Below are 23,182 nucleotides of genomic sequence, written 5' to 3'. Positions count from 1 at the left end.
CCTCCCTCCCTCCCTCCCTCCCTCCCTTCCTTCCTTCCCTCTTTTCTCCCTATCTATGAGTAAGCTATGTTTTCTCAGGCATTTTAGCATTTGAGTCTGGTCAAGCAGATGAACATGTGTTGTAGTGGTGCAGAGTCAACTGAAGAGAAAAGAAAGGGGGCAAAGTAATTTTCTGCTCAGTGGTCAGATCACAGGAAGGGAAGTCAGGCTGAATGCCAATTTGTCCCTGTACCAAAGGCCAAAGGCAGGGATACGGCACTATGGGTTTTCTCCTTTGGTAGCTGTACCGGCTCTGCCCTCTGGTAGGGTGTGGACAGCTAGCTTTCCTGGACACCTGTGGTGAGCCCCACATGGTGGTAGGGTCTGTAGAGAACCATAAAGGAAGCAGGGGACAAGTTGTTGTTCTGTAGGAATCTATGGCTCATTGAAGCAAAATACTAAGAGACCTTAGAAAAAATTGGCTGATAAGTTTTTCAGCATGCTTCTTTGTCCATGTTGTGTTTGTGTTTCATCAATTAATTACTTTCATTTAAAATTTAGGGTTTCACTAAAAATGCAACCTGTTGATATGTCTGGGAAAATGGTAGCTCTGGCCCTAGTGCACTCAGATTTCTCAACACCCTTGCAGGTATGCATTCTGTTTCTGTAGCTCCCCCACGGATAATTGCTACCTGCTTCACACTTGTTCACTATCTATGAAGCATTCCCAATGTGTTGGCTTAGAAAGTTGAATCAGAATTCTCAGACAAAGTTAATGTTGACAAAAGGAAAAAATAAAACTGACATTATTCCCACAGATTTGTAACTCTTGCAAATTAAAAAGATATTAATGAGCATTCCAAACTTTTGGTTATTATATGGGATCTCATTACATATAATCTTATGTACCTTGGGTTTTCATTTAACAGCAAGCTATAATACTATGAAATGTTCTTACTATTTTTACCTCCGGTGGCATTTACTTCAATGGGGTAGAGGCTAAGTGAATTAATATAATGTTTGGACTAGTGAATTTTATACAATGAGTCTTCAGTAGGTGTAAATATTTTGGAAAAATTGTAAAATATTTTGGAAATGTTAAATGGAAAAATATTTTGAAATTTGTATTCCAAGTATTATTAATATGAATATATATAGCTGCTATTTATTGCTCATAACTCTGCTTAGGTTAGCTGCATCTTCTTATAGTTAGATCACACAATTACTGTTGAGAACAACTTATTTGAGCATGTTCCAAGCATTACTTAAGGTACCAGGAATGTAGGAGTGAAGTAACTGGAGGCAAACCATTTCTCTCATATGTTTACATTCTATTGAAGATACACAACTTTTACCCCAACAAAACGTCTACCAGATTAAGTCATTGGAACAATGGATGTGGTAGATTTTACGTGTGATTTTCCCCATATTCCTGTAAAGAAACTGGCACGAGGAAAGTATGCTATTAATTGTTCTCAAGGACTTTTTTCCCCTTCAAAGCATCCTACAAAGTTTTTTTTTTTTTTTTTTGTCAGTCACGGGGCTTGAACTCTGGGCTTGGGTGCTGTCCTTGCGCTCTTCAGCTAAAGGTGAGCTCTCTACCGCTTGAGCCACAGCGCCACTTCCTGTTTTCTAGTGGTTTACTGGAGATAAGAGTCTCATGGACTTTCCTGTCCAGGCTGGCTTTGAACGGCGATCCTCAGATCTCAGCCTCCTGAGTAGCTAGGATTACAGGTGTTAGCCACTGGCACCCGGCCCTACAAAGTTTTAATGACCACAACTTTTTGAGAACTTCAAACAAAGGCAGGGGAATATACACATTTGTTTGTCTGTTGCCCCAGAACACATTGGATTGGAATGAAAAGCATATATACTTCTAGCTTAGCCAATTCTGTTATTTTTTTCCTTAGGGATTTTGCAGTTTGGGTCAAAACATTAATATTGCAAGTTGGCTGTAGTTGTGGACAGATGCTTGTTGAGTCAGTGGAATGAATGCAAATGGTAGAGATGATGCACTTTAGCTTAGATGAATTCGTTATTAAAAATATGCAAGCAGAGGTATGGACAACATTGAAGCTTCCATCATGGCCTGCCAGAAAATCTGTGTGCCTTGTAATGTGCCCTAAGATTGTCCATTGAGCACTTCTCTTGTGGTAAATACAACACAGGTCAGCCAAACTCTCCACAACACTGTCCTCATGGAGTGATGCTTATGGGCTGGCCCTCTATATAAACCCCACTCAGAAAGACAATAAGAGTCAAGGAATCTGGAGGCCATAGCTTCCTGTTAGAGAGGAGTCAGAACATCCTTTCCATTTACTTGCTCCTTACTGCTACTAGGGAACAAAGGAATGAAATTAAAAATATGTACACATAACACACACACATACACATGCATGCAACTCCAAAATAGCTGGAAACATTTGAACCCATATTGTATGTTCACTTGTAAATGAAGAATGAACCATGCCAACATTTGTTGTGAAGAATAAAACGCAGTTTATCCTATTGCTTTGAAAGGAGATTTTTAGATATTTTCTTTTCATTTCACAATACTGGTTTTTTCTTAAGTACTAAAGATGTCACCTTACTGTTTATGTGCATACTTATGAGCCCAGTCTAGAGGATTCTCAGTTGAGACCAGCCTGTGCTAAGGGACTATATCTCTATTTTCTCAAAGATAGTCAGAAAGATCAAGTTACTAGCAACAGTCAGGAAGAGGAATGAGCTGGTCCCTCGGTGCATCTTCCACAGAATGAGACTTTCACACCCATTGGTCGTCATGTCTGCTGGGATTTCACAGGAGTCCCTGATAACATGGGCCTTGTTTCCTTTGTGCATTGAAGCAGAGGACCCCAGCTCATGAGAAAGCATCTGTGGTCCTTGATAGCGCAGTGAGGGCACTTGCGGCACTCCTCATTCTGTTCTGTAATCTGTGCGGTGACTTCCCTGGAGTTGTTTGTTCTGAAAGGACATGCTGGAAGCCTAGACCAAACAGTGCAAATTTGTCAAAAGCAACTAGCTAATTTATTGCTTTCTTGCACTTGACTTGGCTTTTACTGATGGTTTCACCGGCTCACGGTCTAAGGATGCCGTCCATTACATTTGGGGAAAGTGCATATTAATGTGCTTAGCAAGTAGCTGGGGAAGAAATGCGTTCATCTGTGTTTAGTGAAAGGCTAATGGACATGCACTTCAGATCTGTCTATTTTATTTGGAGTGAAGGCTGTGAGAGGGTTGGTTTGGTTATGTCTGTCGTGGCTGTTTTGGGAGTGCCCTGTCGGAAAGTGATTATTTTTAATGGGTCCATTTCTTTGTCCTGCTCACTGAGTTGCTTCATGAATCCTTGATCTTTCATTTTATTTTGTAGTGGTGTTACAAAGTTAAATGGCACTGGAGTAGCAAAATCAGAGAAGTGTATTATTGAAATGAGTCCTCAGTGGAGATAGTCACTTGCTCTGTGACCTCCCGTAAATCACATAATCACTTTAGAACTGGGGTTTTTCTAATTTTCTCCTAGAATACCTACCCTTTGTTGCAGTTCTTCAAGGAGATAGCATATGCAGAAGCACCCTATGAGTTGAGATGCATACTATAAGTGTTTCATCATTATGATTTGGAATTTTGTTAATAGGACAATCTGGTGGCATGTATAGATAGATCTCATGAAATTGATCCAATCGATAAGCATTTAGTTCTTCTTAGGCAGAAACCAATTTTGTTGGGAGGAATTCATCATGGCTCACATTACCCGCTATGGGTTGTAAACTGGAATACTCTTTCTCCTGGATATGCAACCCTTTTAGATTTGGGCCACACAGTGGCCTTCTGGATGAATGCAATGATTTATCCTTTTATACCACATACTAAAATCACTTAGTGTTTTAAAGCTTACTAATGCTCAGGCCTCAGCTCTGCCAGCATCTGCAAGGTTAAGGTGCAGTGACCTGTAATTTATCAAAGCTCCTCAAATGATTCAGATGACAGCAAAGATTGTCAATCACAGTTTCAGTAGAAAGATCATCCGATTTATACAATGCAATTCTACCATTGTGACTCTAGGCTGAGTCATGGCATACATCCTGATGTGTTCACCATAGCTATAGACACTAACAGACAGTGCTTGTGAAAGTGCATACTGAGCACTCTGATTCTTTCTACTCAGAACTCAGTCACATTTCACTTAATTTAAATTTCAAGAAGTTGCATTGCAAACCTTTATAGCTAGTGCATAGGTTTTATTCCAGATAAATGACTCATTGGAGAGCCCTGACCCAGCCTGACTTATATGGGGACCAAGGTCAAGGATGTTGGCATGGGTGCATGAGCCATGCTGGATGAGCTGGACCAAGAAGGTCAGTATGGTGGATGTAGAAGAGTGAGAAACCAGTGGCCATTTGAGAAGGACTCAGAGAAGCCAGGGCTGAGTGACTCCAAGAGAACAGTGGTCTGGGTTCTGATGAGTGAAGCTGAAGCATTTCTAGAAGGGATTGGGGGACCTGGCATCTCCTCCAGGCTGGGCACACTGCCTCACTGTATTAAGTTACTCCGCTTATAGACAACTTGAAATAAACATTAGTCACAAATTAGAACCAACTGGTGGCTGTAGTTTTGTGCAATGCTGCTAATTGTTTGGCGCACATGGTGTTTGAAATGGTATGACAATGAGCAGCAGTCATTTCGCTAATATGAGTGTCTCAGCCACATCACTGTCCTGTTATTAACCATCTGAACTGTGTGGCATTTGAGCTCACATACTCGAGGCTAAAATCTGTTGGTGGCTCATTGACCAATTCTGCAGCACAGTTAAGCTGATTTGTCATCTTCCATTGCTCACTCCACTATTCTATCCTGTGTAATTAGAGCCAATAGGTACCATAGTTAGGATCTTAATACCTCCTGATGGATCATGTGTTAAAAGCTAGACTTCAGTTTTGTTTTCTTGGCAGTTGTAGGAACTTTAAGAGGTGGGAATTTTGGGGAGATTTGAGGCCATAGAGGTATGGCAGTGAAGGAGACTGGGATCTCATTCTCTCTCCTTTTATTCTCTTCGTTCTTTTTTTCTCTCTCTCCCTCCTTCTCTTCTTCCCTCCCTCCCTTCTCTCTTCCACTATCTTGCCTTCTCTTTTTCTTCTCCCCCCATCACCATGTTGCAGCCATGACCCATTGTATAAGTTACCTCTTCACAGGCCCAAAAGTAATGGGGCTAATGGACCATGAACTGAACCTTCCCTAACTGTAAGCTAAATGAATGCTTTTGTCTTTATAACTTGGTTATCTCAGATATGTCATTATAGTAACAACAGCTAACCAATATGGAAGTCAGAGCACTTTATAAGCAAAGAGGAAGAAGAAGAGGAGGGACACCCCTAGCACTTACAATAGTTTTTTTTATTTTTGTATACTGTCTCTTAGTCTGTCCCTGATGCTATAATGAAATGCCTTCGCACAGAAGGTAATTCATAAATAATGGCTATTTCTCACAGTTCTAGAGGGTAGAAAGTGTAAAATCAAGGAGCTTGCATAATCCAGCTCTGATGATCACTCATTCATCAGAAAACAAACTTTACTGTGAACAGTTTCAAATCTATACTAATATAGTTGTTTCCTCTGAGTATTTCCACCCAACACATGAAGAAACTAGTTCAATAAAGTTAACATGTTTCCAAAAGCTACTAAGTAGTAGAGATGAAAATTAAAATAAGATAGTATGGCTCTAAATTCCTTACCTGTGAGAACCCACTACTGTGTTTTGGTAGGAAGTGAGCAGAGCATATGGCTAGAAGAGGCCCTGGGGTTAAGAGGTCAGACTTGGCTTGTAGATTAGTATTATTATTTTTTAAATTGTTATTTGAAGGGACATGCTTAAGTTCTTGAAGCAGTTATGCCACTGGGTAGGCAAGCTGAGTTGCAACTGGTGAAGTGGCAGAAGTTGAAAGTCACAGCCTCAAAGCCACCTTCTTGCCACCTGCTTCTCTGTTAGAACTCTATGGCCACGTGGGTGGCAATAGCTCCCTATTTTTATTAATGAGGCCAGTATGCTAAGGGCATCAGTAATTTGCTCACGGTGTCTGAATGAGTCATCAGCTGTCAAGCTCTACTCAGTCCATTAGGACTGACCTGGCTTCCCATGAGAAATGAGCTCAGAGTCCCAGCTTGAGAGTCAGGAAGCAATGAAGACGGATGTCTGTTTCAGCAGTCGATCTCCCTGTGATTCCACTTTATTATGGTAATGAACAATCATAGTTTTCTTTAGGAAAAATCTCTTTCTTGCTTCCCTTAATGATAATAGGCATCTTAATATCTTTGTTCTTCTCACGCATTATATATTACAGTGCCAGTTCTTCACAGTGGAATCTTTAAAAATAAATCTTCCTTTCTGCACTGTTCCAGATGGCTTCCATAATTGCTGTATTACTTTTGCAGATGTTATGGTGAAATAAGCCAACAATGGATTACTGCAGCTGGTGAGAGTAGTAGCCTTTTTCAGTTGGTTATTTTCTGGTTGGAACAAATGTAGTCTGTGTATCAGCTGAAGCACCTGTAGCATAGGATCAGTGTTCATGAGGTTCTGAGGACTAAGAACTGGTTATTTGGCATGAGAAGTGATTCTGTTGTTGTTGTTTTTTAAGTTTGATTTCTTGCTGTTGGATGCTGGTGAATCATGATTGTAATCTGAGCTACACAGGAGGCTGAGATCTGAGGACCATAGTTTAAAGTCAGTCTGGGGAGGAATGTCCATGAGATTCTTATTTCCTATTAACCACCAAGAAAGTTGAAGAGGGGTGTGGTTCAAGTGGTAAAGGACTAACATATTGGAAAATAGCTAAAGGATAGTGTCCAAGACCTGAATTCAAGCCCTGGTGTTCACACACACACACACACACACACACACACACACACACACACACACATACAAAAGCACATATGAACATATATATTTTCAATTGACATAATTATTTATATAGAGCATCCTACAGAAACATGCAAAAATCAACTCACTTCTATAATAATAAAGAATTTCAATTAAGATGGTAGGGGAAAAACAAAGGAGGTAACAATGCTTGGTAGGAAAAGCACTCATCACTCTACTCATGTAATTGTAATCCCTCTGCACAATATTTTTACAATAAAAATGTATATAAAAAAGAATTTCAATAAGCCTTCAAGACAAAAGATTAGCAGATAATATTAAATAAATTTGTATATACTATCAAAGAAAAATTTTTAAAATAAAATTAAGTCAATTTTATTCAAAAGAGTAAGGTTTTTGCATGGAGAATTGAAAACACAAATAAATAGGAGGTATTTTATGTTCATGTAAAATATACATTAAAGAATATTAAGGTGTGGTTCCAGGAAGATGGTGGAGGAGAAGCTGGAGGCTAAACAAGCTCTTGCATAGAAAGCAGTTTTAGTGTTCCAGTGAACAGTCCTAGGCCAGAGAATTACACCTAGTGTGCCATCACAGTACAGAGAGTGTGGCTAGAGAAGGAAAATCCAGGCAAGGAGACAGATCTGAGCACTTGCCAGCAGCCAGGGTTGCGGCTGCAGCGGCAGCCATAGCCACCATACCTACAACACAGAATCTGGGACAAAGGCTCCAGATGCAGCTGGTGAGCGGATTCTACTCAACACCAACAAGAACTGACAAGGAGCAGATATCTTCATCCTGCAGATTGCAGACCAGAGACGACCCAGGAACCAACACTCAGGTGGCATGAGTAGAAGCCTGACATCCTCACTCCTTCTCAGGAAGCAGAGGAGGGAAGGCCACCCCTCCCTCCACACTATTGGAGATATCCATCTTTGATACTGAAAAAGGCCTGGCTGAGCAGCTAGCTCCAATTCAGGCCTTGGGAGAAAACAAAATAGCCATTTAGCAGGTCACAGGAATCTGCCCTGACCTGCCAGGCTCAACTCCACCCAGGAAAAAATCACCCACCCCAGGCAGAGGAAATCTGCCACCTGGGAGTGGCTTTCTTCACTGGGTAAACAGAGCCAGAGGCTGCCCCTCTCTACAGCAGCCTAGACATTCAATTGAAATTCAGTAAACATAAACCCTGAGAATGGCTCCAGGCTGGGCTCTACGAGTGTCTCAGAAGCTAGCCCCTCAGGGAAAAGCTACTGTTTCCTGAAGGCCTCAACTCTACCCAGAACGTAGCCTCATCACAGCCTCTCCAAACTAGAGGAAACAGCCATCTCCCTCTTTTGTGATACTCAAAGCAGATCTCCCTCCCATTGAACTAGCTTGGGAGGAGGATCACAAAATCCTGGGTAAAGCAGAGCATTTTTCTGCCTGCCCAAACAAACTGACTTAAGAAGCCAATCAAGCCACAGGAAAACCAAACACCACAAGCAGACCAGAGACTCCACCAAGAGACTAGTTATGGACACAAGGGAGATAGATACAAGATCTTCCCATACACCCCCCCCCCCAAAAAAAAATCAAGGACCTCTTTTTTTTGCATCTTTTAAAAAAAATTTAATTTTTTAAAAATTGTTTTCTGTTAATCTTTTTTTTCTTCCTCTTATTTTTATTTTGGGTGTATGTGTGTGTGTGTGCTTTTTAAAAAAATCTCTACTGACCATTTGGTCCTCTTTCTTTCTTTCTCATTCTTTTTACTTTTTCTTCTCTTTTTGTTCTTTTTTGCATGGCTTAATTGCAGCTCATCCTCAGATATAACTGTCATCAATTATTAGACCTTATACCCCATTGTATACACACTTAAACAAGAAATTTATTACTCGATTCAAAACCTCTTAGGCCTAAATTACTCAATAACAGTATTATTTCTTTATACCTATACAATATTTTAAGTATTTTTACTTTTTGGTTTTTCATGTCTACTTTCTATCCCTCCCCTCCTCTCATCCTATCCCCATTCTTCTGTCAATATTACTTTTTTACTCTTGCATAATTTTTAAGTGTTTCACTTTTCAAATTAAAATTTTTGTTTTTCCATTTTTCTTGTCTTTTTCTTGCCTTTTTTCCTTCTCTTTCTTCTATCATCCTGTCCAATCCATTTCCTTCTTTGAGATTAGGACTTGGTTATAATTTCACTCTCCTTTTACCTTTCTACATCCATCTAACCCTATTTTTCTCCACATTTCTCCCTAAACCTAACAATTTCTGGTTTGCCAAATTCTTCTTTGCTGTTATTAGCCCATTAATACATAGTTGTTTGATGTTGAATAGACTGCATCTGTTGAGCTAGATTGTATCTGCAGACTTTTGACTGTGCAATTACAGGACTTTAGTTAATGCTTGCCTTAAAATAGTGTTCTAGCACAAAACTGGTGTTACTTTCATACCAAATGGGCAGAACAAGCCGGAAAAACACACAAAAAATGGCAAGTCTGGGTATCTCGACTCCCACTCATGATAATCAGGTGACAGAACAGATAATGAATAATTCAGAGGAGAAGTCCCAAAAAACTTTACAAACACTACTGGTAAACATGGCAAATGAAAAGATTGTAAGCCTGCAAAAGACTCAGTGTGAGCATGATAGGGAGAGAGAGGAGGCAAACCAAAGATTAATATAGGAAACTCATAAGCATGAGGAAGCTACTCAAAGATTGATATAGGAATTGCATGAGCAGATTGGGAACACTCAAAGAGAAATAAAGGAATGGCATGAGCAGGCTGAGAACACTCAAAAGAGAACTACAGGTATTGCGTGACTGTGAGGAAGCTAATCAAAGAGTAATACAGGAATTGAGAAAGCAGGATGAGAATAGACAAAGATCAATAGAGGCATTCATGGAGTCCATAAAGAGACAGCTGAAGAAGTCAGGGAGACCACAAAGGGAATGAGGAATGGAGCCCATCAGAAGGAATGCGAGTCCAAGGAAATCATAACCAATCAACTAAGTGATTTGAGAATAAACACTGAACAACAAGTTAAGTAAGTAAAGAAGTGCATACAAAATCTAAAACAAAGCTCCAACAAAGAATTTGAAGCCATCAAAGCTGACCAATTAGAAGGAATAGAAATAAAAAAAGAAGTAGAAAGTCTTGACAGTAGGTTAGATCATGCAGAAGATCGAATCTCGAGGATTGAAGACAATCTAGATATTATAGAGAAAGAACATACAACTATCCAAGACAAATCCAAGATATACGATAGATCTATTTAACATTTGGAAGACACCATCAGAGGCCTAATCTGAGGATAATGGATGTAGAGGAGCACCTAGATACAGATGTTAATGGTCTAGGAAATTTGTTTAATGGGATCCTAGCAGAGAACTTCCAAAACATGCAAAAAGATAGACCCATTCAGATAGAAGAAGTGTTTAGAACCCCAAATAGACCAGACCAGAACAGGACATCCCACCATCACATTATAATCTACACAGGATCAATTCGGACCAAGATTCTTAAAGCTGTCAAGGAGAAAAGATAAATCACCTATAAAGGGAAACCAATTAGAATCACCTCAGATTTATGAGCAGAGACAATTAAAGAAAAAAGAGCCTGGAATGATGTATGCCATGCCCTAAAGACAAAAAACTGTCAACCAAGAATACTGTGCCCAGCTAAACTCTCCTTCATAACTGAAGGTCAGATAAAAACCTTCCATTGCAAAGAAAAACCGAAACAATGTCTGTCCACCGAACCAGCCCTACAAAAGATACTTAAAGATGTCCTACAGATAGAAAACCAACAAGAGCACAATAAAGGCCAAGAAACCACACTCAAACTGAGAATCCAAGAACCGGGAAGAACCCGGTTTGCCCCAACCCCCAAGAAGGTGGATAAAATCGCAGGAACTTTCAGTCCTATCTCTCAACATTAACAGAATGAACTCTCTAATTAAGCATCATAGACTGTCTAGTTGGATTAAAAAGCAAGATCCTTTTATCAGCTGCCTTTTGGAGTCACATCTTGTCCATAAAAACAAACACATTTTCAGCGTGAAAGGCTGGAACAAAATCTACCAAGCAAACGGCCCCCATAAACAGGCGGGAGTTGCAATCCTAATATCAGATAAAATAGGCTTCAAATTAAAATTTGTGAGAAGAGATAAAGAAGGTCACTACATACTAATTAAGGGATCTCTCCTCCAGGAGGATATTACAATTCTAAATCTCTATTCACCAAACAACGGAGCACCCAAGTTTATCCAAGAAACACTACTTTCCCTCAAATCCCACATAGATCAAAGACATTAATTGTTGGGGACTTTAACAAACCACTCACCCCACTAGATAGATCAACTCGGCAAAAACTCAACAGAGAAACTGCAGATCTAAACAACTGCACAGATCACCTAGATTTAACAGACATCTACCAAATATTTCACCCAGCAGCATCAGAATACAAGTTTTTCTCAGCAGCACATGGAACATTTTCTAAAATAAACCACAAAAGGCCACAAAGCAAACTTGTCCAAATTCAGAAACATTGAAGTTATACCTTGCATTTTCTCAGACCACAAAGGAATGAAATTAGAACTCAATACCAAAAGTCACCAAAGAAAGTACTGTAACACGTGGAGGCTGAACAACACACTGCTCAATCATGAGTGGGTTATGGCAGAGATTAGAAAGGAAATTCAAATGTTCATGCTATTCAACAAAAATGAACACACAAATTACCAGCTCCTCTGGGACACAGCAAAGGCAGTACTCAGAGGCAAGTTTATAGCTCTGAGCTCCTACATCAACAAATTGGAGAGATCTGAAACTAACAATTTAATGACACATCTAAACCTCCTTGAAAAAGAGTAGCAAGATAAACCCCAATCCAGTAGAAGGAAAAAAATAATTAAAATTAAATCAGAATTAAATGAATTAGAATCCAAAAAAAACCATAGAAAGAATCAACAAAACAAAGAGTTGGTTCTTCGAAAAACTTAACAAAATTGACAGACCCTTAGCAAATCTTATCAGAAAAAGAAGAGAACACACCCAAATAAATAAACTCAGAGATGAGAATGGAAACATCACCACAGAAACAACCAAGATTCAGAACATTATAAGGAAATACATTTGAAAACTTTATGCTAATAAGTTTGAGAACTTGGCAGAAATGGACCTTTTCCTAGCAAATATTGACATGCCAAAACTAAACCAAGATGTGTTAAACCATCTTAACAGACCCATATAAAGCATTGAAATAGAAACAGCAATAAGAGACCTCCAATCTAAGAAAAGCTCAGGACCAGATGGTTTTACAGAGCTCACACCAATAATCCTCCAATCTTCAATGAAATTGAAAGAGAAAGTTCACTACCAAACTCATTCTATAAAGCCATCATAACCCTCATCCCAAACCAGGCAGGGACTCATCAAATAAAGAGAACTATAGACCCATATCTTTGATGAATATTAATGCAAAACTTCTCAACAAAATTTTGGCCAATCGACTTCAACAATTCATCCAAAAATCATACACCATGATCAAACAGGATTCATTTCATGGATGCAAAGCTGGTTCAATATACGTAAATCAATTAATATAATTCATCACATCAGCAGGAGCAAGGATAAGAACCACATTGTTATCTCAACAGATACAGAAAAAGCATTTGACAAGATCCAACACCCCTTTATGATGAAGGTTCTGAAAAAATTAGGAATCCATGGAACATTCTTCAATACAATAAAAGCTGTATATGACAAACCTACAGCCAGCATTATACTCAATGGTGAAAAACTAAAGCCATTTCCTCTTAACTCAGGAACGAGACAAGGATGTCCACTCTCTCCACTTCTCTTCAGTCTAGTATTAGAATGCCTAGCTACAGCAATAAGACAAGATGCAAACATAAAGGGGATCCAAATAGGGAAAGAAGAAGTAAAACTCTCCCTATTTGCAGATGACATGATCTTGTATTTAAAGAATCCCATGGACTCCACTCCCAAATTATTCAAACTGATTCAAAACTTTGGCAAAGTAGAAGGGTATAAAATTAACCCTCAAAATTCAATGGCTTTTCTGTATGCCAACAATCAGAAAAATATGGCTGAAATTAGGAAAGCAACTCCATTTGTAATAGCTTCACAAAAAATAAAATACCTAGGAATTAACTTAACCAAAGAAATGAAGGACCTCTATGACCAAGACTTTAAAAACTTGAAAAAAGAAATCAAAACAGAACTTAGAAAGTGGCAAAAACTCCTATGTTCCTGGATTGGAAAGATCAACATCATGAAAATTGCAATACTTCCCAAGGCTGTCTACAAATTCAATGTGATACCTATCAATATTTCAACCTCATTCTTCAAGGAAATAGAAGAGGCAATCCAAAAATTCATATGGTACAATGAAAGACCCCAATAGCAAAAACAATCCTCAACAGAAAGAACAGTGCTGGAGGAATATCAATACCAAATTTCAAACTCTCTTACAAAGCATAGTAATCAAAACAGCTTGGTACTGGCACAAGTACAGACCTCAGGACCAATGGAATAGAATTGAAAACCCAGAAATGAACCTACAGACCTATAGCCATCTAATCTTAGATAAGGGAGCTAAAAAAATAGAATTGAAGAAAGACAGCTAAATGGTGCTGGCAATATTGGTCAATGTTATCATATCTATTATTGTGGGTAATTAACATAGAGTTAGAGGATATTGTCTTAATTTCCTCAGGCTGTACCAGAAATATAAAGGAAATAAAGTTTGACAGTTTCCTTTCCTACGAATATATTTATACTTTGTATTCTTGACAGAGATGCTGTGTTAAGTGTATTGATGACTGGGGAGAAGGGGTAAATCAACTTCTCAAGAAATAACAAAGATCAACAGGCTGCACAGCATGGGAAATGATGTGTTAATATTCACGTTAATTTTCAATATATTATATGTATTTTTATGTATAAAATATCATTATTAGGAAGCATTTTACTTATTCTCAAAATATTTCAGGAATAAATAAATGAACTCAATGCTTGGTCCTCTCTACTTTTTTTTGTGCTAATGAAATGTCATTCTACCAGTTGAGCTACATCCCTAATCAAGTATTTACTGGTAATTATTTAAATTCTATGCCTGTTCTATGGCTTGATCTCAGGGTCTAATGCTCTTGCTTGGCCTTTTGGCTCATGGCTGGCATTGTACTACTTGAGCTACACCACTACTTCCAGCATTTTACTGGTTAATTAGAGATAGGAGTCTCTTGGCTTTGTCCAATTTCTGGCATTATACCTTGCTTGTTTTGTATACTTCTCTTTTGAATCTATAATCAGCTATTTCTCTAATGGAGCCCTGATTCCTTTTATTGGAAAATAATACTAGAAATCGAGATCAGGAAACCATGTACTTGCTGCTCCTGGAATTTCATTGTGTCTAATCACTGCTAAGTGGCTGAGCAAGAATATATGAATGTGTATATTATCACTTATTGATATGTTCAATTTGAATATTTCCTTATCCATGTATGTATATTTGTAGTTGAATTTATATTAAGCTGAATGTGAGGCCAAATGTATTAATACTTTAGATATTTTAATTCTTTAGGTTTTTTAAAAAAATGCCTTTCATCAGAATTTTGTATTTTGGTATAAATACTTTGCTAAATTTAAACCAAACAGCTCTATCTAGGGATATTGTAATATAAAATAATTTCATTTGTTATTTTGAATCCCAATGATTCATTTTCATTATTTAGTATTTCTTTTTTCTTGCATGATTTTTTGTGTGAGTAATCACCTGTTATTTTTATATTTATTTCTGCATATATAAGGAATCCACTAATTTCTAGCCTCTTTAGAGCCTCTGGCATGAGGCCCACAAAACATTTAAATGATTATATTGAGTTATAAATAGAATCTAGAGAAATTTTCTTTACATGTCTCCTCCTGTGGGGAGGAGAGACGGCAACTTCCTCATTTGTTATGTGGAGACAAATTATTTCCTTTCCATCCCTTCTCTGGTGCATATCTGGCAATTGTCTATTGCCTGTCATCCTGTAGATCCAGGGGTAAGGATCAGTCCACGCAGCCATGGAGAGAGGGATAGCAACGTATTATTTACTGTGAAAAATACTAAATTTCTCTCAGAGCCAGAATACTTCATGTGTACATTTAGGATAGGACTGATAAAGATGAAGATTAAAACCCCAGGAGGGAATGAATGTCAATGCCATACCATGATGTTTAGTTGTCAATGGAGCTGATGAAGATCATTTAAATTGGATCAACAGTGTGGAACCCCCAGGATCCCTGAGGCTCTTTGAAAAGTCCAGGGCTTCATCCCAGGCTCCCCTCGACAAAGATGGGAATAAATAAATTGTCTTCAAGCACTCTCAAGTTCTCCTCTTGGGCCGTTGTTATTCCTATTCTGACTCTCCTTCAGTGTTCTGCCTTTGGTGTTCTGCTGCATTCTCCCAGTAATTACCACTCCTAAAGCCCTCAGCTTTGCTGGATGAACTACAATCACTCTCCCGAGGTACTTACAAATATCCCTCTAGTTCAGGGAAAGGTAAAGGGCATCCCTAGATTACACAGCTGGTAAAAGGTCCGTATGCAATCTCGATTACTTTAAAAATATTGTGATATATACTCAGGTAATGAGTGTATTTCTTTTTGAACAGTGTCACCCACTCCCTCCTTTTCTTCCAGCTCATCCCCACCCCACATTGTGTACTTCAGTTCCAACATAATGTCTAGTGCTGGGTTGGTTAACCCTTTGTCCCACCGTTTCTGTGCTTGCCTTTCAATCTCTGTTACTTTTGACCACAAAGCATGTCATGGTTTCCCATGTAGCATGCTATCAGTTTAGAACATTAACATAATTAAATTTTACTTCAGGTAAGACCTGGACTTAGACTTAGTCATGAAATTCAGTAAACATTTCCATCTTCTTAGGGGTATTACTTTTGTCCTCTTATAGTTGAATGAAAATTTCAGTCCTTGGCTTAGATATTCTTGAAGGAAGGTTTGTCGAGATGCTTTGGCCAAGCAGGCACTTTTCCAGATGTTTGAAGCATCTGCAGGTAGGCAATGCTTCCTTTCATATGCTACCAAGCTGGCTTCATTGGTCCTGCCTATTACAACAATGCAGAGAAGGGGAGAAAGGCATAAAGATGGACCTGTAGTGTTTTTTCGGGCCTGCAGTATTTTTAAGAACCAGTCAGTTCTTTGTTGCTGTTGTTTTTAATGTACTATGTGATTTTTTTTGTTTATTTTGTGTTTTTCCCCCTATGGTATAAACCCTGTTGTCACTGTATTTGACTCCGGTGTCTGCATCTTGTATATACATTTTTCTAATTTGGGGAGGGGAAGGGAAATAACAAAATGCTGAAACAAGGATATAGGTTGACCCAGTATAGCAATGAAATCTCCAAGACACTATGTTGAAAATGAACTTTACAACTTGGGTGGGAGGTGGGAGGAGTTGGGGAGGTGAGGAGGAAAGGGATAGTAGAGGAAAAACAAAGCAGGGGGTAACAATGCTCAATAGGAAATGTACTCATTACCTTACCAATGTAACTGTAACCCCTCTGTACAGTATCTTTTTTTTTATTGTGAAAATAGCATACAGAAGGGTTACAATTACATGGGCAAAGTAATAAGTACATTTCTTATCAAGCATTGTTGCCTCCTCCTTTATTTCCCCTTCCCATCCTACAGTATCTTTACAATAAAAAAATAGTTAAAAAAGAACCATTCAGATTGGTAGTTTCTTTCATGAAATTTGAGTTCCTATGCACAGCAATGTATTTTTAAACATGCATTTAAATTGGACACACTCAGTTTCATTAGCTTAATAGTAAATTAGTAAATAGAACTATTACATGATGTTCAGAGTGATCAGTGAGTATAGAAATTTGAAAATTAGGATTCTTGAGGTCAGCTTTGCATTCCCAGTCTGTTTTATTGAGATTTGGGAGAGCAACCAGCTTTGATTGTTTATTAATGTGGGTCTGTTGAGTGAGATCACTTTTTTTTCTCCCTTCAATCATGGGCTTGAACTCTGGGCCTGGGCGTTGTCCCTGAGCTCTTCAGCTCAAGACTAGTGCTCTACAACTTGAGCAACAGCACCACTTACAGTTTTCTGGTGGTTTATTGAAGAGAAGAGTCTCATAGACTTTCCTGCTCAGGTTGGCTTTGAACTGCAATCCTCAGATCTCAGCCTTCTGAGTAGCTAGGATTACAGGCCTCTGGCCATTGTTCTTAATATGTATATATTTTATTGTAAAAATACAGAAGGGTTACAGTTACATGAAGAAGGTAATGAGTGTATTTTCTAATGAGCATTGTTGCCCCCTCCTTTGTTTTTCCCCTATCATCCCTTTCCTCCCCACCTCCCCAACTCCTCCCTCTGCCCTCTCCCCACAAAGTTGTAAAGTTTGTTTTCAACATAGTGTCTTGTACATCTCATTGTTACAGTGGGTCAACCTGTATCCTTGTTTCAGCATTTTGTTATTTCCCTTCCCCTCCCCAAATTAGAAAAATGTATATACAAGATGCAGGGCACCAGAATCAAACACAGTGACAACAGGGGTTATACCATAGGGGGAAGAACATACAAAAGAAACAGAAAAAAATCACATAGTACATAGCTTCATCTTATATGATCATATGTACATAGCCTTTGACATTTTCTGCTTGTAAGTAAGCCAGGCCCAAAGAAATATAGATACCATGGTTTCCCTTAGTTTTTTGTTTTGTTTTGTTTTTTTTTTAGAATTGGAGTCATAGCTTATATGTCATCTGTGCTATGTGCCTTCTTAGTAAAAGTATTTCACTTAAAATTAAAAAAAATACTACTTGAGTCTGTAAACGTGAAATAAAGAATGATGATGCAAACCCACTACTCAGAAAAGGAGTTTCTTGTCCATGGACTTTGTTTCCAAAAAGAGTGTCACCATAGATGACCCTTGCTCCTTCATATTGGTGATAAAGGAGTTCTGGTGGGAGAACAGGAAAGGCAGGGGATGGGTAAGAGTAGATGGTAATATTATGGGATGACAGAGTTGAGACAGACCTTTGTGGAAGCCATCTAGTCATTTCAGTTTTGTTTATTTTGTGATGGAGTGACTGAGGCTAGAGGAAGCTCCCTCAAATTTTACTGCTTTTCTGCAATAGGCAGATTTTGGTCAGAAATAGTTAATAAAGAAAGTTAAAAGAAATAGGAAAAAAGGAACAGGTAGCCAACAGGACTTTTTTTAATAATAGGTTCAAGTGAATAAATCATCAATTTTCATAACTGGAAAAACAGCTGTAGGGTGGACGCCAGGAAAAGTTCAACTGAGCTTTGAGTCCTGCTCCGGGTGATGTGGCTTCATCCTCAGGCTGGCTTTCTTCCGGGTTGCAAATGGACTGTCAGCAGCTATTGAGCTTGCATTCCACTTCTCGGAGCATCTGGAGAAGTAGAGCGATTAAAATAAGCATTGTAAACAATTAAAATCCTGAGATGCAAACAAGTGGACATGACCCCAGCTGCATTTGCCTCAGAGTAGGGCAGTCCTCTGATGGGTGAAGCCGAGGGTTTGGCCTGTTTACAGACTTCAGCATCTGCCAACACTGCTGGGAAGTACAGTGTCTATACCATGCTAGGTGGGATGGAAAATTGGGGCTATTAAAACTGATGATGGGTGGTGAAGGAAAACAAAAGTGTGATCTTTCTCTCTTTTCTGTTTTCTTTCTCACTTCATCACATTATTTCTTTTTTTCCTATCTAATTCATGATTTGATTTGTCCTGATCTCTCTCATCCTTCTCATCCCTCCCTTATTCCCATTGACTCAACCAGCATGCATTAAGCCTTCGCTATTGTTCATTCAAGTAGTTAAGGAGATGACTCAGATATCATCTTTCAGTGTCTGCATTTCAGTACATGGTCCATCACTTGTAATTCCCCCTCCTAGAGCCATACAAAGAAAATGATCTTATTTACACCACTATGAGATAATTGTATTGTTCTTGACATTTCCACAGAAATTCCTTCAAGGCGGATGAGTATTCAAAGATCATTTTATTGTAAAGGTGCTGCATAGAGGGGTTACAGTTACAGGAGTAAGGCAATGAGTGCATTTTTTGTCGAGCATTGTTACCCCTTCCCTTGTTGTTCTACCACTATCCCTTCCCTCCTCCACCTCCCCCAATCTTCCCCCACCCCAAAGTTCATTTCCAATATACTGTCTTGTGGATATCATTATTGCAATGGGTCATCCTGTGTCATTGATTCAGTGTATTGTTATTCCCTTTCCCCTCAGATACTAACTGGTCACAAAAATCTAAACCAAAATAAGACCTTATCTTGTTTTCATAAGATTATATTTGCATATGATTTCCTAACTTCTTTGTTGCAGACAATACATTCTTAAGTGTCCTAAGGGTAGCTCTTTTTTCTTTCTTTCATTTATGTATTTTTTTATCTTTAAGTAGTTGTAGAGTGGAGGTGTCACTTAACAAAGCAGTTTATGAATGCAAGGCACCTTGTATTCATAAAGATCTGTGTCACCCTCTTCAGCAATCTTATCCCCCCTCCACCCCATCCTTTCCCTTGCAAGTGTATACAATGAATTCTTGGTATACATAATGAATTCTTGACTGTGTTTACCGCTCTTTTCCCCTTCATTGTCTATCCCTCTCCCTTGCAAGTACCCACTCTTACTGTTTATAAAGCTGCCAATTTCTCCTTCCACAAATCAGGCTGAAAAAGGAGAGGATTTTCTCTCCTTCTACCTCTCTTTGATGTGTGCACATTGTGTGTGTGTGTGTGTGTGTGTGTGTGTGTGTGTGAGAGAGAGAGAGAGAGAGAGAGAGATTGTCATTTGCAATTACTCTATACTTGGAGGAAAGAGAAATTAGAATCATTTTCTGGATATGACCAAGGGTAGGGGATACTGATAGGATTTGAATGAGATCACTGAATGGGAAGAGCTTATACTGAAGTTCTGTTTTCTCCATTAGGTCACAATGGCACAATGGCAGTACGGTGCCATATCCATAGTCCTTGTTTAGTATCTGATGGATAAAGGAATGAGAAAGGAACCTCTCTCTCTTTCAGCATCTATCCAATCAACATTTTTCTCTCTCAGAATAATATGGGTTAGTAGGAAAGCAACCAATCAGGGAACTGAATTCTATAGATGTTACAGATGGCAGGATAAGCTGATAAACCGAAACCTGCCTGACCCAAAAATGGAGACATGAGACTATAAGACAATGAAGATGTGAGATGTATAAGGCGTTATGTCAAAATATGACCTTTGTGGGGGGAAGGGAAGCGGGGGCGGGGGGGGGGAGATGGGAAGGGATGGGAAGGGGAAACAAAGGAGGAGGCAACAATGCTTGATAAGAAATGTACTCATGGGCTGGGAAGGTGGCTCAGTGGTAGAGCAGTTGCCTTGCATGCATGAGGCCCTGGGTTCCATTCCTCAGCACCACATAAGCAAAAAGCAAAAAGCCGGAAGTGCACTATGGCTCAAGTGGTAGAGCGCTAGCCTTGAGCTGAAGAGCTGAGGGACAGCGCCCAGGCCAAGAGATCAGGCCCCATGACAGGACTCCCCCCCCCAATGTACTCATTACCTTGCCCATGTAATTGTAACCCCTCTGTATGGTATTTTCACACACACACACACACACACACACACACACACACACACACACACCAATGAAGATGTAAGAAGGACAAAATAATGAGGAAATAAGTGCCAAACAGTCAATCTTTGGAAGCAAATCTTTGGCTACAAAATCATATAAGAAATAGGAAAGAGACCCCACCCCTCCCAACCAGAAAGCCATCTTTAAAGACTCTGCTTCTCATCTTTTTAACCCAAGGCCAATTTCTGTAATAGAAGATAGCCATGATTGCTGAGATGGGGTGAAGTGCTGTCTTTGTGTGGCAAAACAATGCCCCATGAACTCTTTGTCTGCCAGATTTGTCTTCTAACACACTTTTCTATTATCTTTCCTTCTGCTCACTTCTTGTCTGAATTCTTCTCTTTCCAGATAGAAGAACTAAGATTGCTTAGCTGCTCTAAACTTCCTGGCAGCACATTTTATGCATTGGCTGGGAAATTAGGGATTAAGTTTGTTGCTTTCTGTCTTGGATTCATCCAGTGGTTGCAAGAAGGCTTCCAATTTGGATAAGTTCAATAAGAATGCTACATAAAACCAAGCAACAACCAGTTCTAAACAATCTCCACCCAACCATGGTTCCTCCAACAAATTCTAGGAAGCTATTGAACACTACGACAGAAAATATCCCTTTATATGTTTGCTGTAGTGTTTCCTGCTAACATAGGCATTTTCATGTACTCTGAAGCCAACTAAATATGATATTTTCCCCTATTGTTTTAGAATGTAGGGTCTGTTGATGAGGCAAGCAGAAATAAAATAATAATAAAATTCAATTGCTCATTTCTGCCTTTTCTCACTTCTGGCATAGAATGAAGCGAGCAGGTCCTGGTAGCTAATCATTATGTGATTCTAAGGAAAAAAGTAAAAGCAACAGACTGTGGCAATCATGCTTTCCCGGCTACTTCCTGTGTTGGGAGCCATCAATTCTTCCCATTAGCACTGGAATGGCTCAAATAAGAATCCCAGTGATGAAACAGAGATGGCACCGGCTGTCATCACAGAAGATCACTGACTTAAAGAAAAGGGACTTTAAAAATGCATAGATCTGGGCTGGGAATGTGGTTCAGTGGTAGAGTGCTTGCCTAGCATGCATGAAGCCCTGGGTTCGATTCCTCAGTACCACAGAAACAGAAAAAGCCAGAAATGGCATTGTGGCTCAAGTGGTAGAGTGCTAGCCTTGTACAAAAGAAGCTCAGGGACAGTGCCCAGGCCCTGAGTTCAAGCCCCAGGACTAGCAAAAAAAAATGTGGAGATCTGAGTTTGAATTCATGAGTCAAAATGATACTTTGCTCTTCAGTTTCCTAATCTCTCTGAAGTGGATCACATTTCCTCTCTTGTTGTGTTATTTTGAGCAACCACATAGGGTTGGACAGTGACTGCTGTCTGGTAGGAAGCTAAGGAGCTGTGTATTTAGGATCTTCATTCAGTTTGAGAATACATCCCTCTGTCATTCTGACCTCCTTCTTGATTTTTCCCTTTGTTTTTAGCTTTAGGCACATCTGAACTATCCACAGAAGAATTGCTTGCTTTGTATAGCTTCAAAGAATGTACAGAATCCTTTGTAAAAGTCTGTGTTTGCACTGTGTGCCAGGGCAGACATTTCCTTTTCATCTGGTGTCTCCCATGGAGTGTTCAGTAGAATTTATTAAGCGTTTTCAACGTTTTTATTTCTGTGATGTGAAAAGTGAGTGTACCTGTGTATACACGCCTATGTGTACTTTCCACCTAGAAATCATTTTTCAAATATTTGGCTCCTGCAGGCAGGCAGAATGGTGGCATCAGATACCCACAGTTCTCTGGTTTTTCCCTGTTCTGTGTCTTCTCATGTGAAAAATGCCTCAGGCCCTCTCCTTATCCTCTCTGGTTTGGAATTCATGCCAGACTACAGTCTGTGATCATCACTGGAACCACCGAAGTGAAGTTCTGAATCGTGTTTCTGTTTCAAGGAGCCCTGACAGGCTGAATTTAGGAATCAGAACCAATTTTCCTTCAAGAAATAGAGACCCTGTGCCCGGTTCTCACTTAGAACACGGCTCTATCTCAGAGCATCCTTGTGGCGGGATGTTGCCAAGATATGGAGTGGGAACTATCTAAGGATAGAGGAAGCAAAATGATAAGACAGGACAGAGAAGTGTCTCTTTTGGGTAAGACTGTTATTAATATTAATATAAAGATTGATATAAAGATTGGAGTTAATATTATTTTCTTGGGACAATAATGACAAAGAAAAAATAGGAACTTGAGTATTCTTCCTCTCTTTGCCACCCAGAAAAGGCATAGAATTATTTAGAAAGAATAGTTAGAGGAAAATTTAGAACATAATTGCAGTTTGATGAATTAAAGCTCTATTAGTGTATTTTTGTGATATAATTTATTTTGGAGTAAGAGTTAAGAAAAGCACATTTTTTTAAATTGTGAAAATACTGTACAGAGGGGTTACAATTACATGGGCAAGGTAATGAGTACATTTCTTATCAAGCATTGTTGCCTCCTCCTTTGTTTCCCATGAGACTCCAATAAAGCACTAGAAAACCGGAAGTGGCACTGTGGCTCAAGCGGTAGAGCGCTTGCCTTGAGCTGAAGAGCGCAGGGGACAGCACCCAAGCCCAGAGTTCAAGCCTCATGACCCCCCCACACACAAAAAAAGAGTACATCTC

This window comes from Dipodomys ordii, unplaced genomic scaffold (genome assembly GCF_000151885.1).
Source record: "Dipodomys ordii isolate 6190 unplaced genomic scaffold, Dord_2.0 Scaffold36, whole genome shotgun sequence".
In the NCBI taxonomy this organism is placed as follows: domain Eukaryota; kingdom Metazoa; phylum Chordata; class Mammalia; order Rodentia; family Heteromyidae; genus Dipodomys; species Dipodomys ordii.
Note: the sequence above shows the minus strand (reverse complement) of the source record.